Source organism: Phyllobates terribilis, unplaced genomic scaffold (assembly GCF_046119375.1).
Source record: "Phyllobates terribilis strain yellow unplaced genomic scaffold, ASM4611937v1 Scaffold_11__3_contigs__length_659146591, whole genome shotgun sequence".
In the NCBI taxonomy this organism is placed as follows: domain Eukaryota; kingdom Metazoa; phylum Chordata; class Amphibia; order Anura; family Dendrobatidae; genus Phyllobates; species Phyllobates terribilis.
This window is the reverse complement of record NW_027362771.1, coordinates 328,175,463-328,194,601: the sequence shown is the minus strand read 5'-3', so window position 1 is coordinate 328,194,601 and position 19,139 is coordinate 328,175,463.

Below are 19,139 nucleotides of genomic sequence, written 5' to 3'. Positions count from 1 at the left end.
TCCTCCTGTACCAGTCGCTGACTTGTTTTGTTAAGATTATGTAAGTGTTTTCTCTATGTATACCGCCTTTTTCACATGTAAAGCGCCATGGAATAAATGGCGCTATAATAATAAATAATAATATCCCTTTAAAAAACACAGGAAAAAGTGATATTGTTTAAAAAAAATCAGTAGATTGTGCAAAATAGACCTAAAATTTTATAAACTACAGGTATCAAAAAACACAATGCCAACAATGCCTAATAAGAGTTTTCCCAACTAGGCATGTGACCACCTAGCCAAAGTAAAAGGGTTAACTCGCTAAATGGGATCCAACGGCTGGGACCCCACTGTCCTGACAACGAAATTCCCCCTTAGAATGGAGCAGTTGCCGAGCTTATGGAGTAACTGAATGTTCCATAGGTTTCTAAAGCAGATTCCCAGCATGTGAAAGAGACCTGTTATTGTTGTGTCCCACTTCAGATTTTACCTGCTGAAAGCAAGTAAAATCTGCAGCTATCCTGTAGGGTGTATTCCCAAACAGCAAACTCATTGCAGAAGTTTCTGCAACTAAAAAAAATACTCCTTTAAACATTTCATTTTTTTGTTTGCTACATGTGCATGGATTTCTGCAAGGTCCATTCAGATAAATGGGACAGATTAGCTTCTTGTAAATATACTCATATTGCACATGAACACTAAAAGAAACACTATTAAAATATACTTTTTAAAACTAATATATTGCCATAGTTCATAATACAAGCTACATACATTAATAAATAGATTTTAGACCTTATTATTACTCCAAAAATACATGTCAGAAAGGTTGTATAATCTTGCTAGTAAAATATACTGGAGATCATAGTTGTTATCACTAAAAATAAACTTTTAACGCCGGCCTTTACATACGATAATGGGCCCGACAGGGGGTAACTCTTCACCCATAGACCTTCAGGTTTAGAAGTTGAAATCACTACCCTGGGCGTGGTTGACATCCTCTTGACTTGTTGGACGGAGAAGACTATTATTTTCAACAAGTATTATCTCAGATATCAGGAGCATTATTATCAAGCTCGAATAATGCTCTAAATCGTATTGGGGGCAGTTTCTGAGGCTTGGGGGACCTGACATGTTCCACTTAAGGTAAGTATACCAGCCTCATTAGTTCTAAGAGCACTGCAGTTTACACTATGAAGTCAGTGACAGACCCCCTTCAATCACTTGTGGACAACTCAGAGTGTTAAAACATCTGGGTTGTCTGCATGTAACACCATAGCGATGTCTCTAAAAATCTGCAGCTGCAGAGAAATTGTGCAGATGTGGGAGAGGGTGAACAAGCAGAGATGATTACCAGGTAATGTGAGTGGGTTTTCCAAAAATCGCAAGTTATCCTCTTACTAATTGCAGTAGGTCTGACAACTAGGACCCCCAGCCATCCCGATAACAGGACTCGGTAAGCCTACGCGTGGGAGTCTGCAAAGCCATATCTTGAATGGAGCAGCAGTGCACATGCTCGGCCTTCACTCCAATCATTGCTAGTGGGACTGTCGGAAATAGCTCTGCTTTCTCTGCAAGTCCAAAGACAATGAATGGACTGGAAGCCGAGTACATGTATTCAAGACGGATCTTCAGATCATGGAGGGTCCCAGTAGTTCGACTGCATTGATCAGCAATTTATAACTTGCTATTTTGGGAAAACCCCTTAAGGGTTTCTCTAGCAGATTCTGGAGCATGCCTTAAAACGTGCTAAAAAAGCCGTAAAAAAGAGCATATGCACTGCAATGTCAAGACGACTTGCATTGCATGTATTCAGGCCTTTTCAGCTTTTAAACACTTCAGGATTTGAAAGCCGTGAAGCTGCTAAAATAAGTGACCTGACCATTTTCAGATGGCTCCCACCTGGAATCAATCACTATCTTATACATGGAATAAAAAAAACAAACAAAAAAAAAACAGCTTCTTTGCCACTTCAAAGAAGACGCTTTAGGAAAAGCAATGCCGTTTTCCTGATGTGATGTGCACATAAGCTTAAAATGTCTTCTAATGGTCTATTATGAACTTATGGGTAGGTTCACACTACCGATTTTTCCACATCTGAGAAAAATGGTCCGCTCATTCTGATCAGCGTTACAACAATTTTTCTCGGACTTGGAGAGAAAAAAAAAGTTTCTCCACCTTCTGCATTCTGTCCGTCCATGAAAATCAAACTGCACTTGGTCTGCCAATTTTAATCCTACGCTCGGATCAAAATCAGACATGTGCACAGACCCATAGAATATCAAAGGTACAAGTGCTATCTGTTAAAACGGATAGCACTGGTACGAGAAAATCGGACGTGTTCACAAGCCCTAAGAGGCAACTCCAGCAAGCCCGCTGTACTCCAGCAAGCCTGTTCATTAAGAATGGTGTGTGTAACTCCAGTCTTAATGAATCAGCCCCATAGTTTCTCTCCGGTGCTCATCCCTTCTGGGCAGGGTCAGACTGGCCTGGCGGGATAGCGTGAAAATTCCCGGTGGGCCCCGATGAGAGAGTGAGAGAATTGGTAGCGGGGCCCTTTAAAAGCGCAGCCAAAGGAAATGTAGCGTCACGTGCAGCCCTCATACTATTCAGTGGTGACAGCGGGTGACGCACATACTCACATGACAGGAGGAAGTGTTCTTGGTGGGCGGTGACACGCACCGCGCTCTGCTTTCCCGCTGGTGGCTGGCAGTGGTGTGATGTCAGGTGACACGCTGACGTCGCGCTACCTGCTCCCCGGCTGGCTTCTGATACGCCGACGCCACGCTCTGCTCTCCAGTCCCGGCTCCTGCTCCCTTGGAATTGGCCTTGTAACACCGGCGTCCGTCCGGGTATGTAACACCGCACCAGCACCGTGCACCGCCCTCTTCTCTCCTGCTCTCTTGGCCTTTTAACGCCGGCTCCTGGGCAGAGTATGTGGTGACCTGCACTCTGCTCTCTCACCGTCACCCTGGAAACAAGGCTGCAGGCCTGGCTACGGCTCTCCCTGCTTCAAGTCAAGTGCAATATCCACGTTTTTCTGGGTGAGTATTCCCAGCATTGGCCATCATGCATATATGGGGGGGTCAGGCTGGACACATGGGGGTGAGGGGGGGGCAGGATGGACACATAGGGGTGAGAGGGGCAGGTTGGACACATGGGGACCTGGATGGACATGGACACATGGGGGTGAGGGGGGCAAACTGGACACATGGGGACCTGGATGGACACATGGGGTTGAGGGGGGGCAGGCTGGACACATGGGGACCTGGATGGACACATGGGGGTGAGGGGGGTAGGCTGGAGACATGGATGGACACATGGGGTGAGGGGGGCAGGCTGGACACATGGGGACCTGAATGGACACATGAGAGTGAGGGGGGCAGGCTGGACACATGGGGACCTGGATGGACACACGGGAGTGAGGGGGGGCAGGCTGGACACATGGGAACCTGGATGGACACATGGGGGTGAGGGGGGGCAGGCTGGACACATGGGGACCTGGATGGACACAAGGGGGGTGAGAGGGGGCAGGCTGGACACATGGGGGTGAGGGGGAGCAGGCTGGACACATGGGGACCTGGATGGACACATGGGGGTGAGGGGGAGCAGGCTGGACACATGGGGACCTGGATGGACACATGGGGGTGAGGGGGGGGCGGGCTGGACACATGGGGACCTGGATGGATACATGGGGGTGAGGGGGGGCAGGCTGGACACATGGGGACCTGGATGGACACATGGGGGTGAGGGGGGTAGGCTGGACACATGGGGACCTGGATGGACACATGGGGGTGAGGGGGGGCAGGCTGGACACATGGGAACTTGGATGGACACATGGGGGTGAGGGGGGAAGCCTGGACACATGGGAACCTGGATGGGGATGAGAGGGGGCAGGCTGGACACATGGGAACCTGGATGGACACAAGGGGGTGAGAGGGGCAGACTGGACACATGGGGACCTGGATGGACACATGGGGGTGAAGGGGGGGCAAGCTGGACAAATAGGGATCTGGATGGATACATGGGGGTGAGGGGGACAGGCTGGACACATGGGGGACTAGATATATGGGGTGGGGCAGGATGGATATATGGGGGGCTAGGATGGATATATGGGGGTGGGCAGGTTGGACACATGGGGGCTAGGATGGATATATGGGGTGGGGCAGGATGGATATATGGGTGGGCGCTAGGATGGATATATGGGGGTGGGCAGGTTGGACACATGGAGGCCAGGATGGATATATGGGAGGGGGCAGGCTGGACACAAGGAGGCCAGGATGGATATATGGGGGGGGCCAGGATGGATAGATGGGGGGCCAGGCTGGACAAGGGACTTTATTACTGTTTGGGGGCCAGATTGAGGATCTTTATTAGTTTATGGTGGCGAGTGGGAAACATTATTACTTTAGAGTCCAATTAGGGACATTATTACTTCTGTAATATAATTTACTTTTTAGGAAACGGTTTTCCATGGGATGGGACAAAAGGGGGCTCCTGTTACTGTGCAGGGCGGCAGTACGTCGCTTTATTTCTTCAACTGGTGTAGCGTAGAATCCCGGGGAAAAGTGGGAATGTGCTCTAAAAGAGATCAGTTATTGATAACTGTACTATTTTCTGAAGAGCTGAATCCTGGCTGGAAGAAGTGATGGCAGACTGTGCCAGATGAAGAAAAGTGAAGATGAAGAACTTCACCTAGAGACATCACTGGTGAGTCAGTGTATTACATGTACACTTACACTATATAGTATATACAGAGCTCCTGTGTATGTCACTGGTGACCAGTGTATTACCTATACACTATATACAGAGCTCCTGTGTCTAATGTCACCGGTGATCACTGTATTACCTGTACACTGACTCTATATACAGAGCTCCTGTTTATAATGTCACTGGTGATCACTGTATTACCTGTACTGTTAGAACCTTGCTCTTAGGTTTTTTCCTTTGCTGGTCACATGACCTTGTTGGCCTTTTTAATCCTGCTCCGCCCTTCTGGCTTTGCTGGACTTCATTGTATAACTACTTTCTAGCTAGCCTGTGCTCTGTATCTAACTCTGTTAGTTTGCTTGGTCTACGGACCTCTATGTTCTATATATTTTGTTTGTTCGTCTGTCTGCTACCATTTCTGTTAGGAGGTGTCCCATTTTCCTCCCAGTCCTTAGTACTTGTAGGGATTCCTTCCCCACATCTATAGGTCTCCGTACAGACTAGCTTAGGACTTTAGCAGGTCTGATCGCAGGATCAGGTCCCCTGTTACATCGTAGGGATTAAGCTGAGTTCTATCATAGGGACAGATCTCCTCTCTTTCCTTAGCTCTGGCAGCAGAACATAACAGTAAGTCCAGCCCGTAAATTCTCTAAGGAAAGAGTTTTCTGTTCCATCATGGTGTCGGTTCAGGATTTGGCTAAACACCTGCAGGGACTCTCTCTGGAGGTGGCCGAGCTCCGTCAGCACGTGAGTAACTGTCCTGGAGCACATTTCTTGGAGCCTAAGGTATGTTTGCCGGATTTATTTTTTGGTGAACACCGAGAATTTTTTTCATTTAAAAATGCTTGCTTATTGTATTTTCGTTTGAGACCCAAGTCCTCTGGGGATGAATCCCAGCGCATAGGGTTCATAATGTCACTTTTGCGCAAAGAGCCTCAGGAGTGGGCCTTTTCTTTGCAACCTAGTGATACATGCTTCAGATCAGTGGATAGTTTTTTTTCTGCTTTGGGACTATTATATGATGATCCTGACCGTGTCTCATCAGCTGAGACTGAGTTAAGACGTTTGAGACAGGGATCAGGTAATGTGGAAAAATATTGTACTCATTTCCGTCGTTGGTCTACTCAAACAGGGTGGAACGATTCTGCTCTGAAAAGTCTATTTCTTGCTGGGCTCAATGAAAGGGTTAAAGACCTGCTAATTGCTTATCCTACACCTGAAGATTTGCAACAGGCTATGCAATTAGCTATACGGGTGGATAGGAGACTGCGTGCAAGGGTTAATGAGAGCAAATCCTCTGCTATGTCAGTTTCTGGTTATGAGAATGTGTGTACTAACAGTGGTGAACCGATGGAGATTGGATCGGTGGCACCTCGCTCTCAAGAAAAAGACCGTAGATTTTCTGAAGGCTTGTGTTTCTATTGCGGAAAATCTGGTCATTTGATTAAAGGCTGTGAGCTTCGTATGAAGAAAGAAAAAAAAATGGTCAGTCATGCCCGTATTGCCTGTTTAAATTCCAAGGGTGTATTTTTAGCTGCTTCCACGATTGCTCAGGAAAAATTAATGGAATTTCGGGTGTTTGTTGATTGTGGGTCTACTCTAAATGTAATTGATGGGGGATTCTTGGAAAGACTCAATTTAAAACCCGAACCTTTATCATCCCCCATTGCTGTGGTTTCTGTGGATGGTTCCCCTTTGAAGAATATTACTCTCAAGGTCTGTGAATTTCCTCTCACTATTAATGGTGTTCACCATGAGAAATTGGATTTGGTAGTTTTGAATAACTTGCCTTCTCCAGTAATATTGGGATTGCCCTGGTTAAAATTTCACAATCCTGTACTGGATTGGTCTACCAGTGAAATTAAATCCTGGAGCCATAAATGTTATGACAAGTGTTGTAACGGGCGTATTGCAGCTTTGGATAGGGGAGAATTGCCTGTTCCTATTCAGGATTTTTGGAGAGTTTTTTCTGAGAAGGAATCGCAGGTTTTGCCTCCCCATAGAGACTATGATTGTTCTATTGAATTTGTCCCTGGAGCGACTCTTCCTAAAAGTCGTTTATTTAACCTTACTATTCCTGAGAGGAAGGCTTTGGAGGAATACATACAGACAAGTTTGGCCGCCGGTCACATTAGGCCCTCTAAGTCTCCTGTGGAGGTTGGATTTTTTTTTGTAAAAAAAAAGGACGGCGGTTTACGTCCTTGTCTGGATTTTCGTGAGATTAACAAAATTACTGTACGCAATCCTTACCCACTGCCATTGATTCCTGATCTGTTTAACCAGTTAATGGGGGCCAAGTGGTTCTCTAAAATTGACCTTAAGGGGGCATACAATCTGTTGCGCATGAAGGAGGGTGACGAATGGAAGACTGCTTTTAACACTCCTGTGGGTCATTTTGAGAATCTGGTTATGACTTTTGGTCTTACTAATGCTCCTGCATTTTTTCAGAATCTTATTAATGACATCCTTAAACCTTTGATCGGCAAAAATGTGGTTGTGTATTTGGATGACATTTTGATTTATTCGCCGGATATGGAGTCTCATTGGCGGAGCGTACGTGAGGTATTACAGTTATTAATGGACAATTCGCTTTTTGCTAAGCTGGAGAAATGTGAGATCGCTGTACAGAGAATTAGTTTTTTGGGTTACATTATCTCCAGCGAAGGTTTTGAGATGGACCCGATTAAAGTTCAAGCTGTACAGGAATGGCCTAGGCCTATTGGTTTGAAATCGATACAGAGGTTTTTAGGTTTCGCCAATTATTACAGAAAATTCATAAAAAATTTTTCTAGTATTGTCAAACCTCTGACCGATCTCACCAGGAAAGGTGCTGATTAGTGTTGAGCCACCCCCGTAGTGTTCGAGTTCGGTTCGGTTCATCGAACACCCGTGTGTTCGCCGAACTGTTCGTCGAACTGTTCGTCGAACACCTTCGAACACCGTTAAAACCAATGGCAGGCAAACAAAAACACATAGAAACACATAGAAAACACCTTCAAAGGTGTCCAAAAGCTGACAAACTGCTCAGAAGACACAACTAACACATGGAAAAGTGACAAGTACATATAGTCATGCGAAAATAAAAGAGGTGGAGGAGTAAAAGGAGGGGGAGACACAGATATAGGCATGTCATGCCCTTCTAAAATCCAAAAAGTGAGAAGCCGACACGGCCAGTCCGCTCCTGCCCGTGCCACCTCCGTGTCGCCGGGTTTGTGCCAGAGCCGCGGTGAACCCTGATGGCCAGCCCCCCTCTCCCAATACTGGTGCCTGTCCGCTGGTGGGTCGAGCGAGCCCCCCTGTGGTGGAGGCAACTCTAAGCTTTTTAATTTAAATTGTCTCTCTAATTTGAATGAATACACTTTAAATCCATTTACAAGGATCTATTGGAGGGCAAGTCTCATGCCAGCAGCCGCGTAATTCCAGCTCCAGTAGCGTCCACTAAAGCTGCTGCAGTTAAAAAGCTTTTATAAGGATCGAGCTCGGCTGTCCACCGCAAGGCATCCTACTGCCAGTCCCAGCCCCTATGCCTTGGGGTGCCTCCTGATGCTCTTCACTGAGTATCCCATGGTCCCGAAGCATTTCCTTTGAAAAAATTAAGTGTCTAAACTACAGGTGGTGTAGCTTGCTTAACAGCCGGGATAATCCGCTGACTAGCAGACACTGCTACTAGGCACAAAGTATTTCCTGGGCTAGATGCAGTTAAAAATTTGTAATTAGATACTCTCGTTGGATGCTGAGAAAGCATTCCATAGAGTCTCCTGGCACGCCATATATGATTCTCTTAAAAAGCTTGGGGTAGGGGTCTAGGGGACCCTTTTATAGCCAAAATCACGGCCCTGTATCGCAATACGTCACCTAGGCTGAAGATAAATGGAACTGTAGCACCCTGAGGGCTCGGTTGCTACAGACGTATTGCACCTCACCCAGAGGTGTGATATCTCACTCTCAGGTAAGGATGGAGTGTGGATCAGGACCCGACACCTGCATGCATTACACCACATTGCCGTGGGGCAGGGTGACCAATATGCCCCTGAGATGGGCACGACAGTGGGGGGAGGGAACACTGAGGAAGGGGAACCCTGTAGTGCAGGAGCAGGGAGGAAGCAGTTCCTGGGTGCATTGAGAAGGGAGTATAAAAGGTGGGCACCATCTTAGTTCAGTGCAGAGAAGTCTGAGCAGAAGTGGCAGGGAGCAGGGGCTCTGCATGAGCTCTGCTCCGGAGGCGGGCCTAGTAACAGAGGCCCAGGCCTGGAAGAGGGAGAAGGATGGAAGAGGAGCGGAGAAGGCTCCAGGAACGAGGAATGAAGGGATCCCAGGGGTGCGGACGGGCGAGTCGCCACCGCACGCCCGAATCCACCTGCGTGGAGGGGTCAGGCCAAAGGGGGAGACCGGTCCCCGAACTAGTGGAGGCAGGAAACGACCCTCAGCTAGAAACCGGAGGCTCTGACATTTTATGTGGCGCAGCCCCTCGCTACACCCGCTAGGAAGGCACCACATAGGGTCAGGGAAACTGGCGCCAAGTTTACCAAGAGGAGGCCCGAGGCAGCCGGACAGAAGTGTTGGTAAGAAAGGCCAGACAAAGGACACACAAAGGGGGTCCTGTGAAGTGCTCCAAAATTATCTGGGAGTTGTCTGAGCCCCTCACCTGGTGAGCACAGTACGACGTGGGCAGCCGTTACCTGCAGACGTGGTCTGGATAATAAGAACTGTGAGTAAAGGCCCTGGACTGCATCACTGACTCCGTGTCGTTACTGCTGCTGCCCTGCACCATCACCCCCATCCTCCGCATACACTGCCCTGAGGCTATACTCCTCCCGTGGGGAGTTATGCTACGCTCTGCTGCACCCACAACACCAGCCTCAGCGGTCTGCCCTGTAGCGGCGGTTCACTCTGACCGCAATCCACGGGTGGCGTAGTCGGACATTTAAACATCAAAACCACATAAATAGTTCCGCCACTGGTTTGACCGCCCTGAGCCACGGAACCGGGTCGCCGCCACGAAGACTACAACCACCAGCATCCACCAAAAAGGGTCCGGCTCCGGGTGTCCCAAGGCCCAGGGGGTGCGTCAGAACATTTTCATCACCTTTCACAATCACCAATGGGACAAGGCAGGGATGTCCTCTGTCCCCTCTCTTATACATCCTAGTGACGGAGCACCTGCTCTCATCAATTCGCCATAACCCCAATATTAGGTGGATTGAGGTGGGAGGCACCGAGTACAAGTGCTCTCTATTTGCTGATGATGTCCTAGTATATATCACTCAATCACATATATCCATCCATGCTGTTATGGCTGAAATAGATCACTTTGTTACATGGTAAAATTTTAAAATCAATGCAGCGAAGTCTGAGGTCCTCGATGTCTCCCTCCCCAAATCCATATAGGATTCCATCCAGTCCAACTTTCCCTTTGCCTGGCCCTCACAGGGTATCAAATACTTAGGAATTCCTATTCATAGAGACCTCTCCCATCTATGTTATCTTAATTTTGGGCCCTTTATTGAACAATTCCATACAGACCACGGTTGGCAAGTTAGAACTGTAAGATTCACTACGTGAACCGCTGGTGTTTTGTGGAAAAGCACATGTACACCGCGTTCCAAATTATTATGCAAAAAGTGTTTAGGAGTGATAAGGGAAGAATTTGTTTGTTTGTCAGTTAAACTCATTGATGGTGATGTGTGTCAGGGCTCTTTATATCACTGTAAGCAATTGCAGACACCTGTGCTAATTAGTTTGGCAGGTGTGTCCAATGAAAGGCAAGACTACTTAAGAAGGCTCTCTCACATTATTAAGCAGCCTACATTTTCTGCCAAAATGGGAAAGAAAAAGGATGTGTCGGCTGCTGAGAAGCAACAAATTGTGGAGTGTTTAGGTCAAGGCATGACTAGAATCAACATTGTGCGATGATCAGGATGAAGTGTCTTGGCAATCAAGAAGTATGTAGCTGATTCACAGTACACACGTGTGCGTGCTGATAAGGGCAAATTGAGGACTCTTTCCTACAGGCAATTACGTCAGGTTGAAAGAGCAGCGGCAAAAAAGCCTTGTCATAGCAGCAGACAAGTTTTTGAAGCTGCTTGTGCCTCCAACGTCCCCCGAACAACAAGATGCAGGGTCCTTCAGAGGTTTGCAGCTGTGCATACGCCATCCTGTCGACCTCCTCTATCCACTTCACACAAGCAGAAACGGCTCCAGTGGGCCAAACATTACATGAAGACTGATTTCAAAACTGTTTTGTTCACGGATGAGTGCCGTGCAGCGCTCGATGGTCCAGATGGATGGAGTGGAGGATGGCTGGTTGATGGACACCCCACGCAAACACGGCTACAGCGCCAACAAGGAGGAGGTGGAGTAATGTTTTGGGCTGGAATCATGGGGAGAGAGATTGTCGGCCCCTTTAGGATCCCTGAAGGCGCTAAAGATGAACTCCATAATGTATGTGGATTTTCTCAAACAGCACTTCCTGCCATGGTTCAAGAAGAAGAACCGTGTATTTCACAGCAAGATCATTTTTCTGCATGATAATGCACCATCTCATGCTGCACATAAAACATCTGCATCTCTGGCTGATATGGGCATAAAAGGGGACAAACTTATGGTGTGACCCCCATGCTCCCCTGACCTCTACCCCATTCAGAACCTTTGGAGCATCATTAAAAGGAGTGTCTATGATGGCGGGAGGCAGTTCACATCTAAGCAACAGCTCTGGGAGGGTATTCTGTCCTCATGCAAAACAATTGAAGCAGAAACCATCCAAAACCTGACAAATTCAATGGACGAGAGAGTTCAGAAGCTCCTTTCGAACAAGGGGTCCTATGTGAAAATGTAACATCACCTAGAATAAAGTTTTGAGTTGAAAACTGTTTGATTTCAGTTTCTAACAACCTGCTAATGCTTATAATTTCAAAAATGACCATTTTTTTGGTCTTTATTAAAATGAAAAGGTTGATCGAAAAGTTTGGGGGATCTAAGAGTGTGGCAACCCAGTAGTCATGATTACTTCGAATTCTGACAATATGAGGGTCATGCTGCAGGTAGTGCAGCAAGAAGGCACTTATGTGTCTTGCGCATCTCGGAGCCCCAAAATTATTTTCCGGGCTAGATGCAGCTAAAAATTATTTTTAATTTTAAATCTGGTGGAGCTTATTATAGATGGCCTAATAGGATCAGTGCTGCACACTGCTACAAAGCCCAAATTATTTTCCAGTCAAGATACAGATAAACATGATTAGTAATTTGAAAGCTTAAAACGTTTGGTAGGGTGATTTTAACCAATCATCAAGCTTTTACTCTCCCCAGGATGACACAGGGGTAGAAAAGTCGATTCGGATCCATGATTTGTTCATCTTTATGAACGTGAGTCTGTCTACATTATCAGTGGAGAGCCGCGTGCGCTTATCTGTCAGCACACCACCAGCAGCGCTGAACACACGTTCAGACAGAACGCTGGCTGCGGGGCATGACAAGATCTCCAAGGCGTAAGTGGCTAGCTCCGGCCATTTATCCAGATTGGAAGCCCAAAAAGAGCAAGGGTCCAGTGACACAGTCGTGGCTTCAATGTTTACTTGGAGATACTCCTGTACCATCGTCTCTAGGCGTTGACTATGTGTCAGACTTCTTGTCTCCTGTGGCCTTGCAAAGGATGGGCTAAAAAAGTGGTGAAATGATTCCGCAAAATTGATGTTACCAGCAGATACTGTGGTTCTGTTACGGTTTGAGTGCTGAACACTTGACGGTCCCACGGTTGGCAAGTTGTAACTGTGAGATTCACTACGTGCACCACTGGTATTTTGTGGAAAAGCACATGTAAGATTCTGCAACAGTCTCTGCTGATACTCCTGCATGCGTGCATCCCTTTCTATGGCAGGAATAATTTCTGCAAATTTACTTTTGTACCGGGGATCTAACAGTGTGGCAACCCAGTAGTCAGGATTATTTCTAATTCTCACAATTCGAGGGTCATGTTGCAGGTAGTGCAGCAAGAAGGCACTCATGTGTGTTGCGCATCCAGGAGCACCAAGTCCCTGTTGTGTTGGTGGCGAGGTAACAATCATGCTTCCTTCCTCTGTCCTCTCCCCCCAACCTCGCACAACAGAAATGTGATCAAGGTCTCCCTCATCTGATGAGTCTTCCATCAGTTCGTCCTCCACTTCTTCCTGGGCTCCTGCACCTTCCTCACTAGTTTGGCTGCTACCATGCGCCCTGGTAAAACCATCTCCCCCACCCTCACATGCCTGCCGCCTTGGTGCTGCCGACCGTCTGGACCTTGCAGATGTTAGCCCTTCCGCATACAACTCCTCCTCCTCTACTTCCTCCACCTCCTCTTGTGCCACCACCTGACTCCGAATTCTGTTTAACATGTGCTCCAGCATGTAAATCACCGGAATAGTCATGCTGATAATGGCATCGTCAGCACTAAACATCTTCGTCGCCATTTCAAAACTGTGCAGAAGGGTGCATAGGTCCCTGATCTGAGACCACTCCTCCAGCGTGATTTGCCCCACCTCTGAATCTCGTTGGCCCAGGCTATACGTCAGAACGTATTGCACCAGGGCTTGTCGGTGCTGCCACAGTCGCTGCAACATGTGCAGAGTTGAATTCCACCGGGTAGGCACATCGCATTTTAGCCGGTGAAGTGGCAGGCCCAACGACTTCTGTAGAGATGTAAGTCGCTGAGCTGCGGGATGCGAACGGCGGAAGTGAGCACACAGCGACCGAAGCCCTCTGCAGAAGGTCATCTAGTCTGGGATAGTGGGCTAAAAATTGCTGGACAACCAGGTTCAACACGTGAGCCATACAAGGCACGTGTGTGACATTGCCCCGGCGAAGGGCCGCACCCAGGTTTGCAGCATTGTCGCACACGGCCTTCCCTGGTTTCAGGTCCAGTGGAGACAACCATTCATGAAATTGGTTCTCCAGAGCTGACCACAACTCCTCAGCTGTGTGACTCACATTTCCCAGACATTTCAATGTAAAAACCGCCTGATGACGTTGAGCCCTACTGCCAGCATAGTAAGGAGGTGTGCAGGATCCCTTCTGCGCAGATAGAAAGCTTGTGGCATGACCAGACAGGCTTTGGGTGCAGGTGGAAGACCGAGAGGAGGTTGAGGAGGCAGAATCAGTGGAGGAACTTTGACATAAAGAGGATTGACGCACAACTCGTGGGGACGGCAAGACTTGGACAGCAACCCCTTGTCCTGCTGTCACCATAGTTACCCAGTGCCCAGTCAGCGACATGTAACGCCCCTGTCCATGCCTACTCGTCCAAGTGTCTGTGGTGAAATGCACCCTGTCACACACAGAGTTTCTCAAAGAAGCGGTGATGTTGTGTGCGACATGCTGGTGGAGCGCAGGCACACCTTTCTTTGAGAAGTAGTGCCGACTGGGCATCTGGTACTGGGGCACTGCGACGGACATAAGGTCTCGAAAATCCTCTGTGTCCACCAGGCGGAAAGGCAGCATTTCTGTAGCCAAGAGCTTGCAGATGGTGAAATTCAACCTCTTAGCTTTCTCATGGCTAGGAGGAAATGGTCTTTTACTTGTCCACATCTGAGGGACCGAGGGCTGGCTATTGTGCTTAGACGGGGTTGATAAGGGTGTCCCCGGCAAACTGCCGGTCTGTGAGGAAGATGCAGGCGGACATGTTAGGTTGCCTTCATCCAAAGGTGGTGCTATGGATTTTGGACAGCGCTCAACACCAGCTGGTGTTACCACCTCCAAAGAAAATGATGACCTGCCAATCACGCTGGCTGTTGCGGGTAAAGAGGTGGCAGGTCTGTGCCCCAAAACAGGTGTGATTGCTGTCCCCCCAGTCACAGAGGATGAAGAGGCCGCGGATGCACAAGATATGGCAGACGGTGGTTGGCCCGGCCGGCTAGGCCGCATTGTAGCACACTGAGCTTCCCACTGCAACTTATGCTTCATGTCCATGTGCCGGTTCATGCATGAAGTACTCAAACTATGTATTTTTTGGCCTCTACTTAGCTTTTGCTGACAAATGTTACAGATAACACGAGTTGGGTCATCTTTATCGATCTGAAAAAATGCCCAGGCTATGCAAGGCTTAGCACCCATGCGACCTGAAGAGCCACCACGACTTGTGGTGAGAGGCAGAGTTGTGTTTGAGGATGCAGTTGTTGACGTGCTTCCAGTACTACGTCTCTGTCCAGGAAGGCGCAACCTGACCTCGTCGTCACTAGCATCTTCCTCCACCTCCTCTGCTGACCTCATCTCTTGGCTGACTGTGGGTTGACAGTAAGTGGGATCTCCGACCTCATCATCATCACCCTGTGCGTTCTCACACCCGTCGTCCTCAGAGCCAACCTGTTCCTGCCCTGACAAAAACTAAAGTTGTCGCTCCAATCAGGTATTTGAGTCTTATCATCGTCTTCCTCATTGTCTCCACCAACAGGAGTTACAGTTTGGGAATGAGGGTCTACATTATGGTCAGAACCTTCTGCGTGTGGTCCTGGATCCGACTCCTAAAGATTCTGGGCATCAGTGCAGATCATTTCCTCGTCTGGATTCACAGAAGCGCTGGAGTCGACCTCTGATTCCCAGGCTATAGTATGAGTAAACAGCTCTGCAGACTCAACCATCTGTTCTACCTCATACTCAGATGGGCAGCTGGAGATTTGGGAGCTGTGAGGAAGCAAGTGCGATTTGGGTGACACCTTTGAGGACTGGAGTATTTGTGATGTTGAAGTTGATGTGGAGGAGAGCCCACTTAAAGGAGCACTTGATATCCGTTGAAGCACCTGCTGTTTTTGTGCCTCATCTGGAATTTGTAGCGATTGGCGTGGCCGTAAGAAAGGGATCTTATCACATTGTCCGCTAAAAGAAGTAGACATTTTAGTTTGGCTGGAAGATGGTCTTTCTTCTGCAGATGTTACTGTTGCTTTAACACCTACCCCACGGACACAACCTTTTTTCCCCTTCCCAACACGCCTATTCCCCTTTCCACCAGCAGCAGGCCTTTTTCCACTCATTTTGGTGGTTAACTAATTCACAACTCTGGAGTTGTTTGCACAAAAAAACAATGGATGGTAACCGAGCAGAGCTGAGTGGCCAAACTGTGGTATTAGGCCAAAACTATTGGCTGGGTTAGATGCAGAAAAAAATTATTTTGAATTTGCAACCTGATGGAGGTCAGTATAGATGGACTAATAGAGAAAGTCCGACACACTACTAGAAGGCCAAATATTTTTTCAGAGGTAGATGCAGAAAAAAATATATTCAGTTTGCAACCTGATGGAGGTCAGTATAGATGGATTAATAGAACAAGACCCACACACAGCTAGAAGCCCAATATTTTTTCAGAGGTAGATGCAGAAAAAACTATATTCAGTTTGCAACCTGATGGAGGTCAGTATAGATGGACTAATAGAACAAGTCCCACACACTGCTAGAAGCCCAAATATTTTTTCAGAGGTACTGTAGATGCAGATAAAAATTAGTTTTAATTTGCAACCTGATGGAGGTCAGTATAGATGGACTAATAGAGAAAGTCCGACACACTACTAGAAGGCCAAATATTTTTTCAGAGGTAGATGCAGAAAAAAATATATTCAGTTTGCAACCTGATGGAGGTCAGTATAGATGGATTAATAGAACAAGACCCACACACAGCTAGAAGCCCAATATTTTTTCAGAGGTAGATGCAGAAAAAAATATATTTAGTTTGCAACCTGATGGAGGTCAGTATAGATGGACTAATAGAACAAGTCCCACACACAGCTAGAAGCCCAAATATTTTTTCAGAGGTACTGTAGATGCAGATAAAAATTAGTTTTAATTTGCAACCTGATGGAGGTCAGTATAGATGGACTAATAGAGAAAGTTCGACACACTACTAGAAGGCCAAATATTTTTTCAGAGGTAGATGCAGAAAAAAATATATTCAGTTTGCAACCTGATGGAGGTCAGTATAGATGGACTAATACAACAAGTCCCGCACACAGCTAGAAGCCCAAATATTTTTTCAGAGGTACTGTAGATGCAGATAAAAATTATTTTTAATTTGCAACCTGATGGAGGTCAGTATAGATGGACTAATAGAATGATGCTATGCCCAAAAGATTTTACTTCACTAGGTGCAGTAAAAAAATTGGTATTCTATACACAGGTGGTATATCTTGCAACACAGATAGGCTACTCCACTGACTAACACACTCTGCAATAGGCCAAAAAGGATTAGCTTTGCTAGATTCAGCCAAATGCTGTGAAAAAAACTTGCACAGCACTGGCACAGACCTGCCTGGCAAAAACTGATAGGAACTCATGTAACCTAGTCCTGAAAAGGACTGCAATTACAATTAGTCTTTACTCCCACAACCGATCTATTTAAGAGCACAGACCTCCCTGATAAAAGTCGTAGGAAATGCTGTAACCTAGTCCTTAAAAGGACTGCAATCACAACTATTCCCTACTCCCAAGCTATCTGTATATTTGTGCGAAAATTGGCTTGAAATTAACAAGGTATAGCGCACACAGCAACAGCGGTGCCGTCTAACACGCAGCTGCAGCAGTGAGAAAATGGTGGCGACGGGGAAAATGGCTTGGTCTTATAGGGCAAGGACATGTGACATACACTGCCAATGACACATGCCCTTGCTTGTGTGAAAAAAAGCACTTCGCTCCGTGTGTGCGCTGCTGATAGGCTGACAGATTGCACCTCCCCACTGTAAATGCGGGAAAGAGAAAAAAAAATGGAGATCTTCATTGTTCCTGCAGAGATCCATCCCCTGCCCCTCCCCCCACCCCGCTGTACACTCAAACTGCGTATTAACATTAATTTTCATCATTACTGAGAAAAAATCCAGTTATGATTTTGGTGCACGAACAGTTATCGAACATAACCTCGAACAGCCGAATTTTTCTCAAATTGTTCGTGTTCGCCGAACGGCTCGAACACCGCCCAAAACAGCTCGAATTTGAGATTGGCGAACAGTTCGAGTAGAACAACGCTCATCTCTAGTGCTGATGCGGTTCAGTGGTCTTCTGAGGCCATTGAAGCTTTTGTGTATCTCAAGGAGAGGTTCACCTCTGCTCCCATCCTTATGCAGCCTGATGTGACTAAGCCGTTTTTGGTTGAGGTTGATGCTTCCTCTGTGGGGGTTGGCGCAGTATTGTCTCAGGATAACGGGGATGGATTACATCCCTGTGCCTTTTTTTCAAAAAAAATTTCGGAGACTGAACTGAATTACGATATTGGTAATCGGGAATTATTGGCTATTAAACTCGCATTTGAACACTGGCGCCACTTCTTGGAAGGTGCGGAATTTCCCGTTCAGGTTCTTACGGATCATAAAAATCTGATATATCTTGATGCTGCCAAGCGCCTGAATGCCCGTCAGGCTAGGTGGGCACTGTTTTTCTCGCGGTTTAATTTCTCCGTTACTTACATCCCTGGTACTAAGAATGTTAAGGCGGATGCCTTGTCTCGCAGTTTTTCTCCCATAGTCGGTGCTGAGAAAGAGGAGAACATTTTACAAGAAGGTGTTGTGATAGCTGCTTTGGACTCCGTTTTGGAAGATGAGATTCTTAAAGCACAGGAGAATGCCCCATCTAACACTCCTCATGGGAGGTTGTTTGTGCCTGGGACCTTTAGGAGAGATTTGTTTGAGTGTCACGAATCTCGGTTGGCAGGTCATCCCGGAATCTCTGAGACCAAGAGACTGGTGGGTCGCAGTTTTTGGTGGCCTGGATGGCAGAAGGAAGTCATTAAGTGGGTGCGTCAATGTACTATATGTGCTAGATCTAAGTCCTCACATACTCCTGCTGCGGGGTTGCTTTGTCCTTTGGAGATTCCCAGTGCTCCTTGGACACATTTGGCTATGGACTTTATAACTGACCTTCCCCCCTCTGAGGGTTTTACTGTCATCTGGGTGGTCGTGGACCGTTTTAGCAAGATGTGTCACTTGGTTCCCTTCGTCAAACTGCCCTGCGCTAAAACTCTCGCTAAGGCCTTTGTCAAGGAAATTGTCAGACTTCATGGCGTTCCTACTGACATTGTTTCTGATAGGGGTCCTCAGTTCGTGGCTCGTTTTTGGCGTGCCTTTTGTGACAGGTTGGGAGTTCATTTGTCGTTCTCGTCCGGATATCATCCTGAATCTAATGGCCAGACAGAAAGGAAAAACCAGGATGTTGAGCAGTTCTTGCGTTGTTTTGCGGCAGACAATCAAGAGGGGTGGTCTGAGTTTCTGCCACTTGCTGAATTTGCTCTTAACAACCATACATCTTCTTCTGCTGGTTGTTCGCCTTTTTTTTTGTTGTTCTGGGAGACATCCGTCGTTTGGGTCGTTCTCCAAGTTGGGATCTGCCGTGCCTGAGGAGGAGAATTTTTCCGGTGATTTGGAGAGAGTTTGGACGGATGTGCGTGGTAATCTTCAGGAGGCCAACAGAAAATCTAAAGACTACTTTGATAGGAAACGACAGGAGGTTTTGTT